This window comes from Aegilops tauschii, chromosome 5 (genome assembly GCF_002575655.3).
Source record: "Aegilops tauschii subsp. strangulata cultivar AL8/78 chromosome 5, Aet v6.0, whole genome shotgun sequence".
Taxonomy (NCBI): Eukaryota; Viridiplantae; Streptophyta; class Magnoliopsida; order Poales; family Poaceae; genus Aegilops; species Aegilops tauschii.
The window spans coordinates 377,384,391-377,405,749 of NC_053039.3; positions in this window are offsets into that span (position 1 = coordinate 377,384,391).

Sequence of the window (21,359 nt, forward strand, 5' to 3'; positions counted from 1 at the left end):
TCCGAGAATAATGGTTGTTCTATTTATATGAGAGATATGTTTTATGGTCATGCCCTGCTGGTCAATGGTTTATTCTTAATGAATCTCGAACGCGATGTTACACATATTCATAGTGTGAATACCAAAAGATGTAAAGGTGATAACGATAGTCCCACATACTTGTGGCACTGCCGCCTTGGTCACATTGGTGTCAAGCGCATGAAGAAGCTCCATGCAGATGGACTTTTGGAGTCTCTTGATTACGAATCATTTGACACGTGCGAACCATGCCTCATGGGTAAGATGACCAAGACTCCATTCTCCGGAACAATGGAGCGAGCAACCAACTTATTGGAAATCATACATACCGATGTGTGCGGTCCAATGAGTGTTGAGGCTCGCGGAGGCTATCGTTATGTTCTCACTCTCACTGATGACTTGAGTAGATATGGGTATGTCTACCTAATGAAACACAAGTCTGAGACCTTTGAAAAGTTCAAGGAATTTCAGAGTGAGGTTGAGAATCAACGTGACAGGAAAATAAAGTTCTTACGATCAGATCGTGGAGGAGAATATTTAAGTCACGAATTTGGCACACACTTAAGGAAATGTGGAATAGTTTCACAACTCACGCCGCCTGGAACACCTCAGCGAAATGGTGTGTCCGAACGTCATAATCGCACTCTATTGGATATGGTTGGATCTATGATGTCTCTTACCGATCTACCGCTCTCATTTTGGTGCTATGCTTTAGAGACTGCCGCATTCACTTTAAATAGGGCTCCGTCGAAATCCGTTGAGACGACACCATATGAATTATGGTTTGGGAAGAAACCTAAGCTGTCGTTTCTAAAAGTTTGGGGATGCGATGCTTATGTCAAGAAACTTCAACCTGAAAAGCTCGAACCCAAATCGGAAAAATGCGTCTTCATAGGATACCCTAAGGAAACTATTGGGTATACCTTCTACCTCAGATCCGAAGGCAATATCTTCGTTGCCAAGAACGGGTCCTTTCTGGAGAAAGAGTTTCTCTCGAAAGAAATAAGTGGGAAGAAAGTGGAACTTGATGAGGTGATAGTCACCCCTTCCGAACAGGAAAGTAGCGCAGCGCGGGAAGATATTCCTGTGGTGCCTACACCGACTGGGGAGGAAGTTAATGATGATGATCATGAAGCTTCGGATCAAGTTACTGCTGAACTTCGTAGGTCCACAAGGACACGTTCCGCACCAGAGTGGTACGGCAACCCTGTCCTGGAAATCATGTTGTTAGACAACGGTGAACCTTCGAACTATGAAGAAGCAATGGCGGGCCCAGATTCCGACAAATGGCTAGAAGCCATGAAATCCGAGATAGGATCCATGTATGAAAACGAAGTATGGACTTTGACTGACTTGCCCGATGATCGGCGAGCCATAGAAAACAAATGGATCTTTAAGAAGAAGACAGACGCGGATGGTAATGTGACCATCTATAAGGCTCGACTTGTCGCTAAGGGTTATCGACAAGTTCAAGGGGTTGACTACGATGAGACTTTCTCACCCATAGCGAAGCTGAAGTCCGTCCGAATCATGTTAGCAATTGCCGCATTCTATGATTATGAGATATGGCAAATGGACGTCAAAACGACATTCCTTAACGGCTTCCTTAAGGAAGAATTGTATATGATGCAGCCGGAAGGTTTTGTCGATCCTAAGAATGCTGACAAAGTATGCAAGCTCCAGCGCTCAATCTATGGGCTGGTGCAAGCATCTCGGAGTTGGAACATTCGCTTTGATGAGATGATCAAAGCGTTTGGGTTTACACAGACTTATGGAGAAGCCTCTGTTTACAAGAAAGTGAGTGGGAGCTCTGTAGCATTTCTCATATTATATGTGGATGACATACTATTGATGGGAAATGATATAGAATTCTTGGAAAGTATAAAGGCCTACTTGAATAAGTGTTTTTCAATGAAGGACCTTGGAGAAGCTGCTTATATATTAGGCATCAAGATCTATAGAGATAGATCAAGACGCCTCATTGGTCTTTCACAGAGTACGTACCTTGACAAGATATTGAAGAAGTTCAATATGGATCAGTCCAAGAAGGGGTTCTTGCCTGTATTGCAAGGTGTGCAATTGAGCACAGCTCAATGCCCGACCACGGCAGAAGATAGAGAAAAGATGAGTGTCATCCCCTATGCCTCGGCCATAAGGTCTATTATGTATGCCATGCTGTGTACCAGACCTGATGTAAACCTTGCCGTAAGTTTGGTAGGAAGGTACCAAAGTAATCCCGGCATGGAACACTGGACAGCGGTCAAGAATATCCTTAAGTACCTGAAAAGGACTAAGGATATGTTTCTCGTGTATGGAGGTGACGAAGAGCTCGTCGTAAAGGGTTACGTCGATGCTAGCTTCGACACAGATCTGGATGACTCTAAGTCACAAACCGGATACGTGTATATTTTGAATGGTGGGGCGGTCAGCTGGTGCAGTTGCAAGCAAAGTGTGGTGGCGGGATCTACATGTGAAGCGGAATACATGGCGGCCTCAGAGGTAGCACAAGAAGCAATCTGGATAAAGGAGTTCATTACCGACCTAGGGGTGATTCCCAATGCGTCGGGCCCGATGACTCTCTTCTGTGACAACACTGGAGCAATTGCTCTTGCCAAGGAGCCCAGGTTTCACAGGAAGACCAGGCATATCAAGCGTCGCTTCAACTCCATTCGTGAAAGTGTTCAAAATGGAGACATAGATATTTGTAAAGTACATACGGACCTGAATGTAGCAGATCCGTTGACTAAACCTCTCCCTAGAGCAAAACATGATCAACACCAGAACTCTATGGGTGTTCGATTCATCACAATGTAACTAGATTATTGACTCTAGTGCAAGTGGGAGACTTTTGGAAATATGCCCTAGAGGCAATAATAAAATGGTTATTATTATATTTCCTTGTTCATGATAATTGTCTATTGTTCATGCTATAATTGTGTTATCCGGAAATCGTAATACATGTATGAATACATAGACCACAACGTGTCCCTAGTAAGCCTCTAGTTGACTAGCTCGTTGATCAACAGATAGTCATGGTTTCCTGACTATGGACATTGGATGTCATTGATAACGGGATCACATCATTAGGAGAATGATGTGATGGACAAGACCCAATCCTAAGCATAGCACAAAAATCGTGTAGTTCGTTTGCTAGAGCTTTTCCAATGTCAAGTATCTTTTCCTTAGACCATGAGATCGTGTAACTCCCGGATGCCGTAGGAGTGCTTTGGGTGTACCAAACGTCACAACATAACTGGGTGACTATAAAGGTACACTACGAGTATCTCTGAAAGTGTCTGTTGGGTTGCAAGGATCGAGACTGGGATTGTCACTCCGTATGACGGAGAGGTATCTCTGGGCCCACTCGGTAATGCATCATCATAATGAGCTCAATGTGACTAAGGAGTTAGCCACGGGATCATGCATTACGGTACGAGTAAAGAGACCTGCCGGTAACGAGATTGAACAAGGTATTGGGATACCGACGATCGAATCTCGGGCAAGTAACATACCGATTGACAAAGGGAATTGTATACGGGATTGATTGAATCCTCGACATTGTGGTTCATCCGATGAGATCATCGTGGAACATGTGGGAGCCAACATGGGTATCCAGATCCCGCTGTTGGTTATTGACGGGAGAGTCGTCTCGGTCATGTCTGCGTGCTCCCGAACCCGTAGGGTCTACACACTTAAGGTTCGGTGACGCTAGGGTTGTAGAGATATTAGTATGCGGAAACCCGAGAGTTGTTCGGAGTCCCGGATGAGATCCCGGACGTCACGAGGAGTTCCGGAATGGTCCGGAGGTGAAGAATTATATATAGGAAGTCCAGTTTCGGCCACCGGGAAAGTTTCGGGGGTTATCGGTATTGTACCGGGACCACCGGAAGGGTCCCGGGGGTCCACCGGGTGGGGCCACCTATCCCGGAGGGCCCCATGGGCTGAAGTGGGAGGGGAACCAGCCCCTGGTGGGCTGGTGCGCCCCCCCTTGGGCCTCCCCCTGCGCCTAGGGTTGGAAACCCTAGGGGTGGGGGCGCCCCCCCCTTGGCTTGGGGGGGAAGCCACCCCTTGGCCGCCGCCCCCCCTCAGATGGGATCTCCAGGGGGCGGCACCTCCCCAGTACCCCTATATATAGTGGGGGGAGGGAGGGAAGCAGTACCCTAGCCCCTGGCGCCTCCCTCTCCCTCCCGTGACACCTCTCCCTCCCGCTTGCGCTTGGCGAAGCCCTGCCGGGATCCCCGCTACTTCCACCACCACACCGTCATGCTGCTGGATCTCCATCAACCTCTCCTTCCCCCTTGCTGGATCAAGAAGGAGGAGACGTCGCTGCTCCGTACATGTGTTGAACGCGGAGGTGCCGTCCGTTCGGCGCTCGGTAATCGGTGATTTGGATCACGACGAGTACGACTCCATCAACCCCGTTCACTTGAACGCTTCCGCTCGCGATCTACAAGGGTATGTAGATGCACTCCTTCCCTCTCGTTGCTAGTAAACTCCATAGATGGATCTTGGTGATGCGTAGAAAATTGTAAAATTCTGCAACGATCCCCAACATCTCCTTGCCTGGAACTGTCGAGAATTGGGGTTGGACTCGATAGTGGGCGAACTTCGAGACCTCATTCGGTCTCACAACCCAGCGGTGGTTTTCCTTTTTGAAACAAAAAAAATCATCTAGAGCTATGGAACGGTTGAGATGGAGCTTGGGGTTCACTAGTGGAGTTGCTGTGAGTTGCAATGGAAGAAGTGGGGGCTTGGCCTTGTGGTGGAGGGATCATATTCAGGTTACGGTGAGGCCGTGGTGCCAATATTTCCTTGATGCCGAGGTGGCTTGGGAGGGTAAGCTCTATAGAATCACTGGATTCTATGGAGAACCCAAAACTGAACTGCGCAAAAAATCGTGGGATGCTATTCGTTTTCTTCGAGCCCAAGATAATCTACCCTGGCTATGTGTCGGTGACTTTAACGAGGCCCTCTTCCGCATGGATCAAGTGGGGGTAATCCAAGGCCTTTCATTCAAATGGAGGATTTCCGAGATTGCCTCGCCGACTGCAGCCTGGCTGATCTTGGTTTCACCGGATACCCTTCACATGGGATAATAAAAGAGATGGGCAGGATAATATTCAGGTTCGGTTGGATTGTGCCACTTGCAATGATGGTTTCTTGAGTATGTTTCCGGAGACTTTGGTTGAGCATCTGTTATGTGAAGAATCGGATCACCAAGCCCTCCTGGTGCGTATATCGGAGACGGCTCCACAGCGCACCGGCGCGGGGGATAGACCGTTTAGATATGAGGAAGCTTGGAGCCGACATGAGCAGTATGAGGCAATGATAGCGGAGGCTTGGGAAGCGGCGAGCATAGGCGAGGAGGGAGTAACGGCAGTATGGGATAAACTGGGCAGAATGGCGGGTTCGATGCAGCGGTGGGCGCGAGAGGTGTTTGGGTCTATTCGAAGGAAGATAAAACAGCTGAAAGCCCAACTGTTGGAAGCAAAAGAACGAGCACTTAGCTCGGGTTACCAGCACGAGGTGAGAGAGCTAGAAGAGCAATTGAGGGAAGTGTATGAGAGGGAAGAAATAATGTACAGGCAGCGCTCGAGGGTGGATTGGCTTAAGACGGGGGATCAAAATAGTAAGTACTTTCAGAAGCGAGCGTCACATCGCAAAAGAAAGAACACCATCAAGGCTCTGCGGCGAGCAGATGGATCAAGGTGTACTGTTGATGAGGAGATGCGAGCCATGGCAGCAGCTTTCTATGAAGAACTGTTCACTTCAGAAGGGTCGTTTGGGGTAGAGGGGGTGCTACAAAATATTCAATGTGCAGTCACGGAAGAGATGAACACGGCTTTGACAGCACCGATTTCCGACTCTGAGATAGAGACGGCTCTATTTCAGATGGGACCGACTAAAGCCCCAGGGCCGGATGGGCTTCCCGCGCTTTTTTACCAGCGACACTGGTCGCTGCTCCGGAAAGATATTTGCAGGGTTGTTCGTGATTTTTTGAGTGGAGTTGCTGCGCCTGAGGGTTTTAATGCTACAGTGATAGTCATGATTCCTGAAGTTAACTCACCGGAGTTGCTATCACAGTTTTGACCGATTAGTTTGTGTAACGTATTATATAAGATAGCAACAAAGGTTCTGGCCAACAGTTTAAAGGGCATCCTTCCAGTCCTGATCTCAGAGGAGCAAAGTGCTTTTGTGCCTGGGCGACTTATCACAGACAATGTCTTGGTAGCCTATGAGTGTGTCCATGCCATTCGCAATAGGAAGAGGAAGACACCCCTATGTGCAGTTAAGCTCGATATGATGAAGGCCTATGATCGGGTTGAGTGGGTGTTTTTGAAACAGATGTTGGAACGGTTTGGTTTTGCCCCGACATGGATAGCGATGATCATGCGTTGTGTGACGACGGCGAGCTTCTCGGTAAAGCTTAATGGTGCATGCTCGAGGTGTTTCATTCCTTCCCGAGGGCTCAGGCAGGGGGACCCTCTTTCGCCGTACTTGTTCTTATTCTGTGTCGAGGGTTTTTCTGCACTTTTGAGGAAAGCGCAAGCAGATAATAGACTGAAGGGTGTGACGTTTGGGAGTACTGGCCCCCATATCACACATCTGTTATTTGCAGACGATAGTATTGTGTTCCTGGAGGGATCCCCGGAGTACCTAGAGACTCTAAGGGAGATCTTGGTCATTTATGAGGAGGCTTCGGGACAAAAGGTGAACTTGCAAAAATCCTCCATTTTCTTTGGCAAAGGTTGTCAGTGTTGGGGAACATAGTAATTTCAAAAAAATTCCTACGCACACGCAAGATCATGGTGATGCATAGCAACGAGAGGGGAGAGTGTTGTCCACGTACCCTCGTAGACCGACAGCGGAAGCGTTATCACAACGAGGTTGATGTAGTCGTACGTCTTCACGATCCGACCGATCAAGTACCGAACGTACGGCACCTCCGAGTTCTACACACGTTCAGCTCGATGATGTCCCTCGAACTCCGATCCAGCCGAGTGTTGAGGGAGAGTTTCGTCAGCACGACGGCGTGGTGACGATGATGATGTTCCACCAACGCAGGGCTTCGCCTAAGCTCCGCAACGGTATTATCGAGGTGTAATATGGTGGAGGGGGGCACCGCACACGGCTAAGAGATCTCAAGGATCAATTGTTGTGTCTCTGGGGTGCCCCCCTGCCCCCGTATATAAAGGAGCAAGGGGAGAGGCGTGCCATAGGGGGGAGTCCTACTCCCACCGGGAGTAGGACTCCTCCTTTCCTTGTGGGAGTAGGAGAAGGGAAGGGGGAAGGAGAAAGAAGGAAGGGTGCGCCCCCCTTCCCTAGTCCAATTCGGACCAGATCATGGGGAGGGGTGCGGCCACCTTTTGAGGCCTTTCTCTCCTTTCCCGTATGGCCCATTAAGGCCCAATACGAATTCTCGTAACTCTCCGGTACTCCGAAAAATACCCGAATCACTCGGAACCTTTCCGAAGTCCGAATATAGTCGTCCAATATATCGATCTTCGTCGATTTCAGCATCACGAAGAGCTCGGGAATTACTTTCGTCATCCCTTGCATACTATAATTCATCACGAAGTTCTACTAACTTGGTGATGGTGACTAGAGAATTCTGTCAATCACTTATTTTATCTGGAAGATTAACTCCCACTTGATTCAAGCGATTGTAGTACCCAGACAATCTGAGCACATGCTCACTAGTTGAGCGATTCTCCTCCATCTTTTAGCTATATAACTTGTTGGAGACTTCATATCTCTCAACTCGGGTATTTGCTTGAAATATTAACTTCAACTCCTGGAACATCTTATATGGTCCATGACGTTCAAAACGTCTTTGAAGTCCCGATTCTAAGCCGTTTAAGCATGGTGCACTAAACTATCAAGTAGTCATCATATTGAGCTAGCCAAACGTTCATAACGTCTGCATCTGCTCCTGCAATAGGTCTGTCACCTAGCGGTGCATCAAGGACATAATTTTTCTGTGCAGCAAATGAGGATAATCCTCAGATCACGGATCCAATCCGCATCTTTGCTACTAACATCTTTCAACATAATTTTTCTCTAGGAACATATCAAAAATAAACACAGGGAAGCAACAACGCGAGCTATTGATCTACAACATGATTTGCAAAATACTATCAGGACTAAGTTCATGATAAATTTAAGTTCAATTAATCATATTACTTAAGAACTCCCACTTAGATAGATATCCCTCTAATCTTCTAAGTGATTACGTGATCCAGATCAACTAAACCATGTCCGATCATCACGTGAGATGGAGTAGTTTCAATGGTGAACATCACTATGTTGATCATATCTACTATATGATTCACGCTCGACCTTTCGGTCTCTGTGTTCCGAGGCCATATCTGTACATATGCTAGGCTCGTCAAGTTTAACCTGAGTATTCCGCGTGTGCAACTGTTTTGCACCCGTTGTATTTGAACGTAGAGCTTATCACACCCGATCATCACGTGGTGTCTCAGCACGAAGAACTTTTACAACGGTGCATACTCAGGGAGAACACTTTTATCTTGAAATTTTAGTGAGAGATCATCTTATAATGCTACCGTCAATCAAAGCAAGATAAGATGCATAAAGGATTAACATCACATGCAATCAATATAAGTGATATGATATGGCCATCATCATCTTGTGCTTGTGATCTCCATCCCCGAAGCACCGTGCTCGTGATCTCCATCTCCGAAGCACCGTCATGATCACCATCATCACCGGCACGACACCTTGATCTCCATCGTAGTATCGTTGTCGTCTCGCCAACTTATTGCTTTTACGACTATCGCTACCGCTTAGTGATAAAGTAAAACTATTACATGGCGATCGCATCTCATACAATAAAGCGACAACTATATGGCTCCTGCCAGTTGCCGATAACTCGGTTACAAAACATGATCATCTCATACAACACATTATATCACATCATGTCTTGACCATATCACATCACAACATGCCCTGCAAAAACAAGTTAGACGTCCTCTACTTTGTTGTTGCATGTTTTACGTGGCTGCTACGGGCTTAGCAAGAACCGTTCTTACCTACGCATCAAAACCACAACGATAGTTTGTCAAGTTGGTGCTGTTTTAACCTTCGCGAGGACCGGGCGTAGCCACACTCGGTTCAACTAAAGTGAGAGAGACAGACACCCGCCGGTCACCTTTAAGCATCGAGTGCTCCGAACGGTGAAACCAGTCTCGCGTAAGCGTACGCGTAATGTTGGTCCCGGCCGCTTCATCTCACTATACCGCTGAACCAAAGTATGACATGCTGGTAAGCAGTATGACTTATATCGCCCACAACTCACTTGTGTTCTACTCGTGCATAGCATCAACGCATAAAACCTGGCTCGGATGCCACTGTTGGGGAACGTAGTAATTTCAAAAAATTTCCTACGCACACGCAAGATCATGGTGATGCATAGCAACGAGAGGGGAGAGTGTTGTCCACGTACCCTCGTAGACCGACAGCGGAAGCGTTATCACAACGCGGTTGATGTAGTCGTACGTCTTCACAATCCGACCGATCAAGTACCGAACGCACGACACCTCCGAAGTTCTACACACGTTCAGCTCGATGACGTCCCTCGAACTCCGATCCAGCCGAGTGTTGAGGGAGAGTTTCGTCAGCACGACGGCGTGGTGACGATGATGATGTTCCACCGACGCAGGGCTTCGCCTAAGCTCCGCAACGGTATTATCGAGGTGTAATATGGTGGAGGGGGGCACCGCACACGGCTAAGAGATCTCAAGGATCAATTGTTGTGTCTCTGGGGTGCCCCCCTGCCCCCGTATATAAAGGAGCAAGGGGGAGGCAGCCGGCCAAGGGGAGAGGCGCGCCATAGGGGGGAGTCCTACTCCCGGTCCTACTCCCACCGGGAGTAGGACTCCTCCTTTCCTTGTGGGAGTAGGAGAAGGGAAGGGGAAAGGAGAAAGAAGGAAGGGTGCGCCCCCCTTCCCTAGTCCAATTCGGACCAGACCATGGGGAGGGGTGCGGCCACCTTTTGAGGCCTTTCTCTCCTTTCCCGTATGGCCCATTAAGGCCCAATACGAATTCCCGTAACTCTCCGGTACTCCAAAAAATACCCGAATCACTCGGAACCTTTCCGAAGTCCGAATATAGTCGTCCAATATATCGATCTTTACGTCTCGGCCATTTCGAGACTCCTCGTCATGTCCCCGATCTCATCCGGGACTCCGAACTCCTTCGGTACATCAAAACTCAATAAAACTGTCATCGTAACGTTAAGCGTGCGGACCCTACGGGTTCGAGAACTATGTAGACATGACCGAGACACGTCTCCGGTCAATAACCAATAGCGGGACCTGGATGCCCATATTGGCTCCCACATATTCTACGAAGATCTTTATCGGTCAGACCGCATAACAACATACGTTGTTCCCTTTGTCACCGGTATGTTACTTGCCCGGGATTTGATCGTCGGTATCTCGATACCTAGTTCAATCTCGTTACCGGCAAGTCTCTTTACTCGTTCCGTAACACATCATCCCGCAACTAACTTATTAGTCACAATGCTTCCAAGGCTTATAGTGATGTGCATTACCGAGTGGGCCCAGAGATACCTCTCCGACAATCGGAGTGACAAATCCTAATCTCGAAATACGCCAACCCAACAAGTACCTTTGGAGACACCTGTAGAGCACCTTTATAATCACCCATTTACGTTGTGATGTTTGGTAGCACACAAAGTGTTCCTCCGGTAAACGGGAGTTGCATAATCTCATAGTCATAGGAACATGTATAAGTCATGAAGAAAGCAATAGCAACATACTAAACGATCGAGTGCTAAGCTAACGGAATGGGTCAAGTCAATCACGTCATTCTCCTAATGAGGTGATCTCATTAATCAAATGACAACTTATATCTATGGCTAGGAAACATAACCATCTTTGATTAACGAGCTAGTCAAGTAGAGGCATACTAGTGACACTCTGTTTGTCTATATATTCACACATGTATTATGTTTCCGGTTAATACAATTCTAGCATGAATAATAAACATTTATCATGATACAAGGAAATAAATAATACTTTATTATTGCCTCTAGGGCATATTTCCTTCAGTCTCCCACTTGCACTAGATTCAATAATCTAGATTACACAGTAATGATTCTTACACCCATGGAGCCTTGGTGCTGATCATGTTTTGCTCGTGGAAGAGGCTTAGTCAACAGGTCTGCAACATTCAGATCCGTATGTATCTTGCAAATTTCTATGTCTCCCACCTGGACTAAATCCCGGATGGAATTGAAGCGTCTTTTGATGTGTTTGGTTCTCTTGTGAAATCTGGATTCCTTTGCCAAGGCAATTGCACCAGTATTGTCACAAAAGATTTTCATAGGACCCGATGCACTAGGTATGACACCTAGATCGGATATGAACTCCTTCATCCAGACTCCTTCATTTGCTGCTTCCGAAGCAGCTATGTACTCCGCTTCACATGTAGATCCCGCCATGATGCTTTGTTTAGAACTGCACCAACTGACAGCTCCACCGTTCAATGTAAATACATATCCGGTTTGCGATTTAGAATCGTCCGAATCAGTGTCAAAGCTTGCATCAACGTAACCATTTACGATGAGTTCTTTGTCACCTCCATATACGAGAAACATATCCTTAGTCCTTTTCAGGTATTTCAGGATGTTCTTGACCGCTGTCCAGTGATCCACTCCTGGATTACTTTGGTACCTTCCTGCTAGACTTATAGCAAGGCATACATCAGGTCTGGTACACAGCATTGCATACATGATAGAGCCTATGGCTGAAGCATAGGGGACATCTTTCATCTTCTCTCTATCTTCTGCATTGGTCGGGCATTGAGTCTTACTCAACTTCACACCTTGCAACACAGGCAAGAATCCTTTCTTTGCTTGATCCATTTTGAACTTCTTCAAAACTTTGTCAAGGTATGTGCTTTGTGAAAGTCCAATTAAGCGTCTTGATCTATCTCTATAGATCTTGATGCCCAATATATACGCAGCTTCACCGAGGTCTTTCATTGAAAAACTCTTATTCAAGTATCCCTTTATGCTATCCAGAAATTCTATGTCATTTCCAATCAGTAATATGTCATCCACATATAATATCAGAAATGCTACAGAGCTCCCACTCACTTTCTTGTAAATACAGGCTTCTCCAAAAGTCTGTATAAAACCAAATGCTTTGATCACACTATCAAAGCATTTATTCCAACTCCGAGAGGCTTGCACCAGTCCATAAATGGATCGCTGGAGCTTGCACACTTTGTTAGCTCCCTTTGGATCGACAAAACCTTCTGGTTGCATCATATACAACTCTTCTTCCGGAAATCCATTCAGGAATGCAGTTTTGACATCCATTTGCCAAATTTCATAATCATAAAATGCGGCAATTGCTAACATGATTCGGACAGACTTAAGCATCGCTAGGTGTGAGAAGGTCTCATCGTAGTCAATTCCTTGAACTTGTCGAAAACCTTTCACAACAAGTCGAGCTTTATAGACAGTAACATTACCATCAGCGTCAGTCTTCTTCTTGAAGATCCATTTATTTTCAATGGCTTGCCGATCATTGGGCAAGTCAACCAAAGTCCATACTTTGTTCTCATACATGGATCCCATCTCAGATTTCATGGCCTCAAGCCATTTTGCGGAATCTGGGCTCACCATCGCTTCTTCATAGTTGGTAGGTTCGTCATGGTCTAGTAACATAACCTCCAGAACAGGATTACCGTACCACTCTGGTGCGGATCTTACTCTGGTTGACCTACGAGGTTCAGTAATAACTTGATCTAAATTTTCATGATCATCATCATTAACTTCCTCACTAATTGGTGTAGGTGTCTCAGAAACTGGTTTCTATGATGAACTACTTTCCAATAAGGGAGCAGGTATAGTTACCTCATCAAGTTCTACTTTCCTCCCACTCACTTCTTTCGAGAGAAACTCCTTCTCTAGAAAATTTCTGAATTTAGCAACAAAAGTTTTGCCTTCGGATCTGTGATAGAAGGTATACCCAACAGTCTCCTTTGGGTATCATATGAAGACACATTTCTCCGATTTGGGTTCGAGCTTATCAGGTTGAAGTTTCTTCACATAAGCATCGCAGCCCCAAACTTTAAGAAACGATAACTTTGGTTTCTTGCCAAACCACAGTTCATAAGGCGTCGTCTCAACGGATTTTGATGGTGCCCTATTTAACGTGAATGCAGCCGTCTCTAAAGCATAACCCCAAAACGATAGCGGTAAATCAGTAAGAGACATCATAGATCGCACCATATCTAGTAAAGTGCGATTACGACGTTCGGACACACCATTACGCTGTGGTGTTCCGGGTGGCGTGAGTTGCGAAACTATTCCGCATTGTTTCAAATGTAGACCAAACTCGTAACTCAAATATTCTCCTCCACGATCTGATCGTAGAAACTTTATTTTCTTGTTACGATGATTTTCAACTTCACTCTAAAATTCTTTGAACTTTTCAAATGTTTCAGACTTATGTTTCATTAAGTAGATATACCCATATCTACTTAAATCATCTGTGAAGGTGAGAAAATAACGATATCCGCCATGAGCCTCAACATTCATCGGACCACATACATCTGTATGTATGGTTTCCAACAAATCTGTTGCTCTCTCCATAGTTCCGGAGAACGGTGTTTTAGTCATCTTGCCCATGAGGCACGGTTCGCAAGTACCAAGTGATTCATAATCAAGTGGTTCCAAAAGTCCATCGGTATGGAGTTTCTTCATGCGCTTTACACCGATATGACCTAAACGGCAGTGCCACAAATAAGTTGCACTATCATTATCAACTCTGCATCTTTTGGTTTCAATATTATGAATATGTGTATCACTACTATCGAGATTCAACAAAAATAGACCACTCTTCAAGGGTGCATGACCATAAAAGATATTACTCATATAAATAGAACAACCATTATTCTCTGATTTAAATGAATAACCGTCTCGCATCAAACAAGATCCAGATATAATGTTCATGCTCAACGCTGGCACCAAATAACAATTATTTAGGTCTAAAACTAACCCCGAAGGTAGATGTAGAGGTAGCGTGCCGACCGCGATCACATCGACTTTGGAACCATTTCCCACGCGCATCGTCACCTCGTCCTTAGCCAATCTTCGCTTAATCCGTAGCCCCTGTTTCGAGTTGCAAATATTAGCAACAGAACCAGTATCAAATACCCAGGTGCTACTGCGAGCATTAGTAAGGTACACATCAATAACATGTATATCACATATACCTTTGTTCACCTTGCCATCCTTCTTATCCGCCAAATACTTTGGGCAGTTCCGCTTCCAGTGACCTGTTTGCTTGCAGTAGAAGCACTCAGTTTCAGGCTTAGGTCCAGACTTGGGTTTCTTCTCCTGAGCAGCAACTTGTTTGCTGTTCTTCTTGAAGTTCCCTTTCTTCTTCCCTTTACCCTTTTTCTTGAAACTGGTGGTCTTATTGACCATCAACACTTGATGCTCCTTTTTGATTTCTACCTCCGCAGCCTTTAGCATTGCGAAGAGCTCGGGAATTGTCTTACTCATCCCTTGCATATTATAGTTCATCACGAAGCTCTTGTAGCTTGGTGGCAGTGATTGAAGAATTCTGTCAATAACGCTATCATCCGGAAGATTAACTCCCAGTTGAATCAAGTTATTGTTATACCCAGACATTTTGAGTATATGCTCACTGACAGAACTATTCTCTTCCATCTTGCAGCTGAAGAACTTATTGGAGACTTCATATCTCTCAATTCGGGCATTTGCTTGAAATATTAACTTCAACTCCTGGAACATCTCATATGCTCCATGACGTTCAAAACGTCGTTGAAGACCCAGTTCTAAGCCGTAAAGTATGGCACACTGAACTATCGAGTAGTCATCAGCTTTGCTCTGCCAGACGTTCATAACATCTGGTGTTGCTCCTGCAGCAGGCCTGGCACCCAGCGGTGCTTCCAGGACGTAATTCTTCTATGCAGCAATGAGGATAATCCTCAAGTTACGGACCCAGTCCGTGTAATTGCTACCATCATCTTTCAACTTTGCTTTCTCAAGAAACGCATTAAAATTCAACGGAACAACAGCACGGGCCATCTATCTACAATTAACATAGACAAGCAAAATACTATCAGGTACTAAGTTCATGATAAATTCAAGTTCAATTAATCATATTACTTAAGAACTCCCACTTAGATAGACATCCCTCTAATCCTCTAAGTGATCACGTGATCCATATCAACTAAACCATGTCCGATCATCACGTGAGATGGAGTAGTTTCAATGGTGAACATCACTATGTTGATCATATCTACTATATGATTCACGCTCGACCTTTCGGTCTCCGTGTTCCGAGGCCATATCTGTTATATGCTAGGCTCGTCAAGTTTAACCTGAGTATTCCGCGTGTGCAACTGTTTTGCACCCGTTGTATTTGAACGTAGAGCCTATCACACCCGATCATCACGTGGTGTCTCAGCACGAAGAACTTTCGCAACGGTGCATACTCAGGGAGAACACTTATACTTTGATAATTTAGTGAAGGATCATCTTATAATGCTACCGTCAAACAAAGCAAGATAAGATGCATAAAGGATTAACATCACATGCAATCAATATAAGTGATATGATATGGCCATCATCATCTTGCGCTTGTGATCTCCATCTCCGAAGCACCGTGCTTGTGATCTCCATCTCCGAAGCACCGTCATGATCACCATCGTCACCGGCGCGACACCTTGATCTCCATCGTAGCATCGTTGTCATCTCGTCAATCTTATGCTTCTACGACTATCGCTACCGCTTAGTGATAAAGTAAAGCATTACATGGCGATTGCATTGCATACAATAAAACGACAACCATATGGCTCCTGCCAGTTGCCGATAACTCGGTTACAAAACATGATCATCTCATACAACAAATTATATCACATCATGTCTTGACCATATCACATCACAACATGCCCTGCAAAAACAAGTTAGACGTTCTCTACTTTGTTGTTGCAAGTTTTACGTGGCTGCTACGGGCTTAGCAAGAACCGTTCTTACCTATGCATCAAAACCACAACGATAGTTTGTCAAGTTGGTGCTGTTTTAACCTTCGCAAGGACCGGGCGTAGCCACACTCGGTTCAACTAAAGTGAGAGAGACAGACACCCGCCAGTCACCTTTAAGCAACGAGTGCTCGCAACGGTGAAACCAGTCTCGCGTAAGCGTACGCGTAATGTCGGTCCGGGCCGCTTCATCTCACAATACCGCTGAACCAAAGTATGACATGCTGGTAAGCAGTATGACTTATATCGCCCACAACTCACTTGTGTTCTACTCGTGCATAGCATCAACGCATAAAACCAGGCTCGGATGCCACTGTTGGGGAACGTAGTAATTTCAAAAAAATTCCTACGCACACGCAAGATCATGGTGATGCATAGCAACGAGAGGGGAGAGTGTTGTCCACGTACCCTCGTAGACCGACAGCGGAAGCGTTATCACAATGCGGTTGATGTAGTCGTACGTCTTCACGATCCGACCGATCAAGTACCGAACGTACGGCACCTCCGAGTTCTACACACGTTCAGCTCGATGATGTCCCTCGAACTCCGATCCAGCCGAGTGTTGAGGGAGAGTTTCGTCAGCACGACGGCGTGGTGACGATGATGATGTTCCACCAACGCAGGGCTTCGCCTAAGCTCCGCAACGGTATTATCGAGGTGTAATATGGTGGAGGGGGGCACCGCACACGGCTAAGAGATCTCAAGGATCAATTGTTGTGTCTCTGGGGTGCCCCCCTGCCCCCGTATATAAAGGAGCAAGGGGAGAGGCGTGCCATAGGGGGGAGTCCTACTCCCACCGGGAGTAGGACTCCTCCTTTCCTTGTGGGAGTAGGAGAAGGGAAGGGGGAAGGAGAAAGAAGGAAGGGTGCGCCCCCCTTCCCTAGTCCAATTCGGACCAGATCATGGGGAGGGGTGCGGCCACCTTTTGAGGCCTTTCTCTCCTTTCCCGTATGGCCCATTAAGGCCCAATACGAATTCCCGTAACTCTCCGGTACTCCGAAAAATACCCGAATCACTCGGAACATTTCCGAAGTCCGAATATAGTCGTCCAATATATCGATTTTTACGTCTCGGCCATTTCGAGACTCCTCGTCATGCCCCCGATCTCATCCGGGACTCCAAACTCCTTCGGTACATCAAAACTCAATAAAATTGTCATCTTAACGTTAAGCGTGCGGACCCTACGGGTTCGAGAACTATGTAGACATGACCGAGACATGTTGGGAATCGTAGCATAATTTTAAAATTTTCCTATGTTCACCAAGATGCATCTATGGAGTATACTAGCAACAAGGGGAATGGAGTGCATCTACATACCCTTGTAGATCGCGAGCGGAAGCGTTCCAATGAACGTGGATGACGGAGTCGTACTCGCCGTGATCCAAATCACCGATGACCGAGTGCCGAACGGACGGCACCTCCGCGTTCAACACACGTACGGTGCAGCGACGTCTCCTCCTTCTTGATCCAGCAAGGGGAAGGAGAGGTTGATGGAGATCCAGCAGCACGACGGCGTGGTGATGGATGTAGCGGGTCTCGGCAGGGCTTCGCCGAGCTTCTGCGAGGGGGAGAGGTGTAGCAGGGGAGGAGGGAGGCGCCCAAGGCTGAGATGTTGCTGCCCTCCCTCCCCCCTTTATATAGGCCCCCTGGGAGGGGGGGCGCCGGCCAAACCCATCTAGGGTGGGGGCGGCGGCCAAGGGGGTGCCTTGCCCCCCAAGGCAAGTGGGAAGCCCCCCCACCCTAGGGTTTCCAACCCTAGGCGCATGGGGGGAGGCCCATGGGGGGGGCGCCCAGCCCACTAGGGGCTGGTTCCCTTCCCACTTCAGCCCAAGGGGCCCTCCGGGATAGGTGGCCCCACCCGGTGGACCCCCGGGACCCTTCCGGTGGTCCCGGTACAATACCGGTAACCCCCGAAACTTTCCCGGTGGCCGAAACTTGACTTCCTATATATAATTCTTCACCTCCGAACCATTCCGGAACTCCTCGTGACGTCCGGGATCTCATCCGGGACTCTGAACAACTTTCGGGTTTCCGCATACACATATCTCTACAACCCTAGCGTCACCGAACCTTAAGTGTGTAGACCCTACGGGTTCGGGAGACATGCAGACATGACCGAGACGCCTCTCTAGTCAATAACCAACAGCAGGATCTGGATACCCATGTTGGCTCCCACACGTTCCACGATGATCTCATCGGATGAACCACGATGTCGAGGATTCAATCAATCCCGTATACAATTCCCTTTGTCAATCTGTATGTTACTTGCCCGAGATTCGATCGTCGGTATCCCAATACCTTGTTCAATCTCGTTAACGGCAAGTCTCTTTACTCGTACCGTAATGCATGATCCCGTGACTAACGCCTTAGTAACATAGAGCTCATTATGATGATGCATTACCGAGTGGGCCCAGAGATACCTCTCCGTCATACGGAGTGACAAATCCCAGTCTCGATCCGTGCCAACCCAACAGACACTTTCGGAGATACCCGTAGTGCACCTTTATAGTCACCCAGTTACGTTGTGACGTTTGGCACACCCAAAGCACTCCTACGGTATCCGAGAGTTGCACGATCTCATGGTCTAAGGAAAAGATACTTGACATTGGAAAAGCTCTAGCAAACAAAACTACACGATCTTTTATGCTATGCTTAGGATTGGGTCTTGTCCATCACATCATTCTCCTAATGATGTGATCCCGTTATCAATGACATCCAATGTCCATAGTCAGGAAACCATGACTATCTGTTGATCAACGAGCTAGTCAACTAGAGGCTTACTAGGGACACGTTGTGGTCTATGTATTCATACATGTATTACGATTTCCGGATAACACAATTATAGCATGAACAATAGACAATTATCATGAACAAGGAAATATAATAATAACCATTTTATTATTGCCTCTAGGGCATATTTCCAACAGTCTCCCACTTGCACTAGAGTCAATAATCTAGTTACATTGTGATGAATCGAACACCCATAGAGTTCTGGTGTTGATCATGTTTTGCTCTAGGGAGAGGTTTAGTCAACGGATCTGCTACATTCAGGTCCGTATGTACTTTAAAAATATCTATGTCTCCATTTTGAACACTTTCACGAATGGAGTTGAAGCGACGCTTGATATGCCTAGTCTTCCTGTGAAACCTGGGCTCCTTGGCAAGGGCAATAGCTCCAGTGTTGTCACAGAAGAGAGTCATCGGGCCTGACGCATTGGGAATCACCCCTAGGTCGGTAATGAACTCCTTTATCCAGATTGCTTCTTGTGCTACCTCTGAGGCCGCCATGTATTCCGCTTCACATGTAGATCCCGCCACCACGCTTTGCTTGCAACTGCACCAGCTGACCGCCCCACCATTCAAAATATACACGTATCCGGTTTGTGACTTAGAGTCATCCAGATCTGTGTCGAAGCTAGCATCGACGTAACCCTTTACGACGAGCTCTTCGTCACCTCCATAAACGAGAAACATGTCCTTAGTCCTTTTCAGGTACTTCAGGATATTCTTGACCGCTGTCCAGTGTTCCATGCCGGGATTACTTTGGTACCTTCCTACCAAACTTACGGCAAGGTTTACATCAGGTCTGGTACACAGCAGGGCATACATAATAGACCCTATGGCCGAGGCATAGGGGATGACACTCATCTTTTCTATATCTTCTGCCGTGGTCGGGCATTGAGCCGTGCTCAATTGCACACCTTGCAATACAGGCAAGAACCCCTTCTTGGACTGATCCATATTGAACTTCTTCAATATCTTGTCAAGGTATGTACTCTGTGAAAGACCAATGAGGCGTCTTGATCTATCTCTATAGATCTTGATGCCTAATATATAAGCAGCTTCTCCAAGGTCCTTCATTGAAAAACACTTATTCAAATAGGCCTTTATACTTTCCAAGAATGCTATATCATTTCCCATCAATAGTATGTCATCCACATATAATATGAGAAATGCTACAGAGCTCCCACTCACTTTCTTGTAAACAGAGGCTTCTCCATAAGTCTGTGTAAACCCAAACGCTTTGATCATCTCATCAAAGCGAATGTTCCAACTCCGAGATGCTTGCACCAGCCCATAGATTGAGTGCGGGAGCTTGCATACTTTGTTAGCATTCTTAGGATCGACAAAACCTTCCGGCTGCATCATATACAACTCTTCCTTAAGGAAGCCGTTAAGGAATGCCGTTTTGACGTCCATCTGCCATATCTCATAATCATAGTATGCGGCAATTGCTAACATGATTCTGACGGACTTCAGCTTCGCTACGGGTGAGAAAGTCTCATCGTAGTCAACCCCTTGAACTTGTCGATAACCCTTAGCGACAAGTCGAGCCTTATAGATGGTCACATTACCATCCGCGTCTGTCTTCTTCTTAAAGATCCATTTGTTTTCTATGGCTCGCCGATCATCGGGCAAGTCAATCAAAGTCCATACTTCGTTTTCATACATGGATCCTATCTCGGATTTCATGGCTTCTAGCCATTTGTCGGAATCCGGGCCCGCCATCGCTTCTTCATAGTTCGAAGGTTCACCGTTGTCTAACAACATGATTTCCAGGACAGGGTTGCCGTACCACTCTGGTGCGGAACGTGTCCTTGTGGACCTACGAAGTTCAGTAGTAACTTGATCCGAAGCTTCATGATCATCATCATTAACTTCCTCCCCAGTCGGTGTAGGCACCACAGGAACATTTTCCCGCGCTGCGCTACTTTCCGGTTCGGAAGGGGTGACTATCACCTCATCAAGTTCCACTTTCCTCCCACTCAATTCTTTCGAGAGAAACTCCTTCTCTAGAAAGGACCCGTTCTTGGCAACGAAGATCTTGCCTTCGGATCTGAGGTAGAAGGTGTACCCAATAGTTTCCTTAGGGTATCCTATGAAGACGCATTTCTCCGACTTGGGTTCAAGCTTTTCAGGTTGAAGTTTCTTGACATAAGCATCGCATCCCCAAACTTTTAGAAACGACAGCTTAGGTTTCTTCCCAAACCATAATTCATACGGTGTGGTCTCAACGGATTTCGACGGTGCCCTATTTAAAGTGAATGCGGCAGTCTCTAAAGCATAGCCCCAAAATGAGAGCGGTAAATCGGTAAGAGACATCATAGATCGCACCATATCCAATAGAGTGCGATTACGACGTTCGGACACACCATTTCTCTGAGGTGTTCCAGGCGGCGTGAGTTGTGAAACTATTCAACATTTCCTTAAGTGTGTACCAAATTCGTGACTTAAATATTCTCCACCACGATCTGATCGTAAGAATT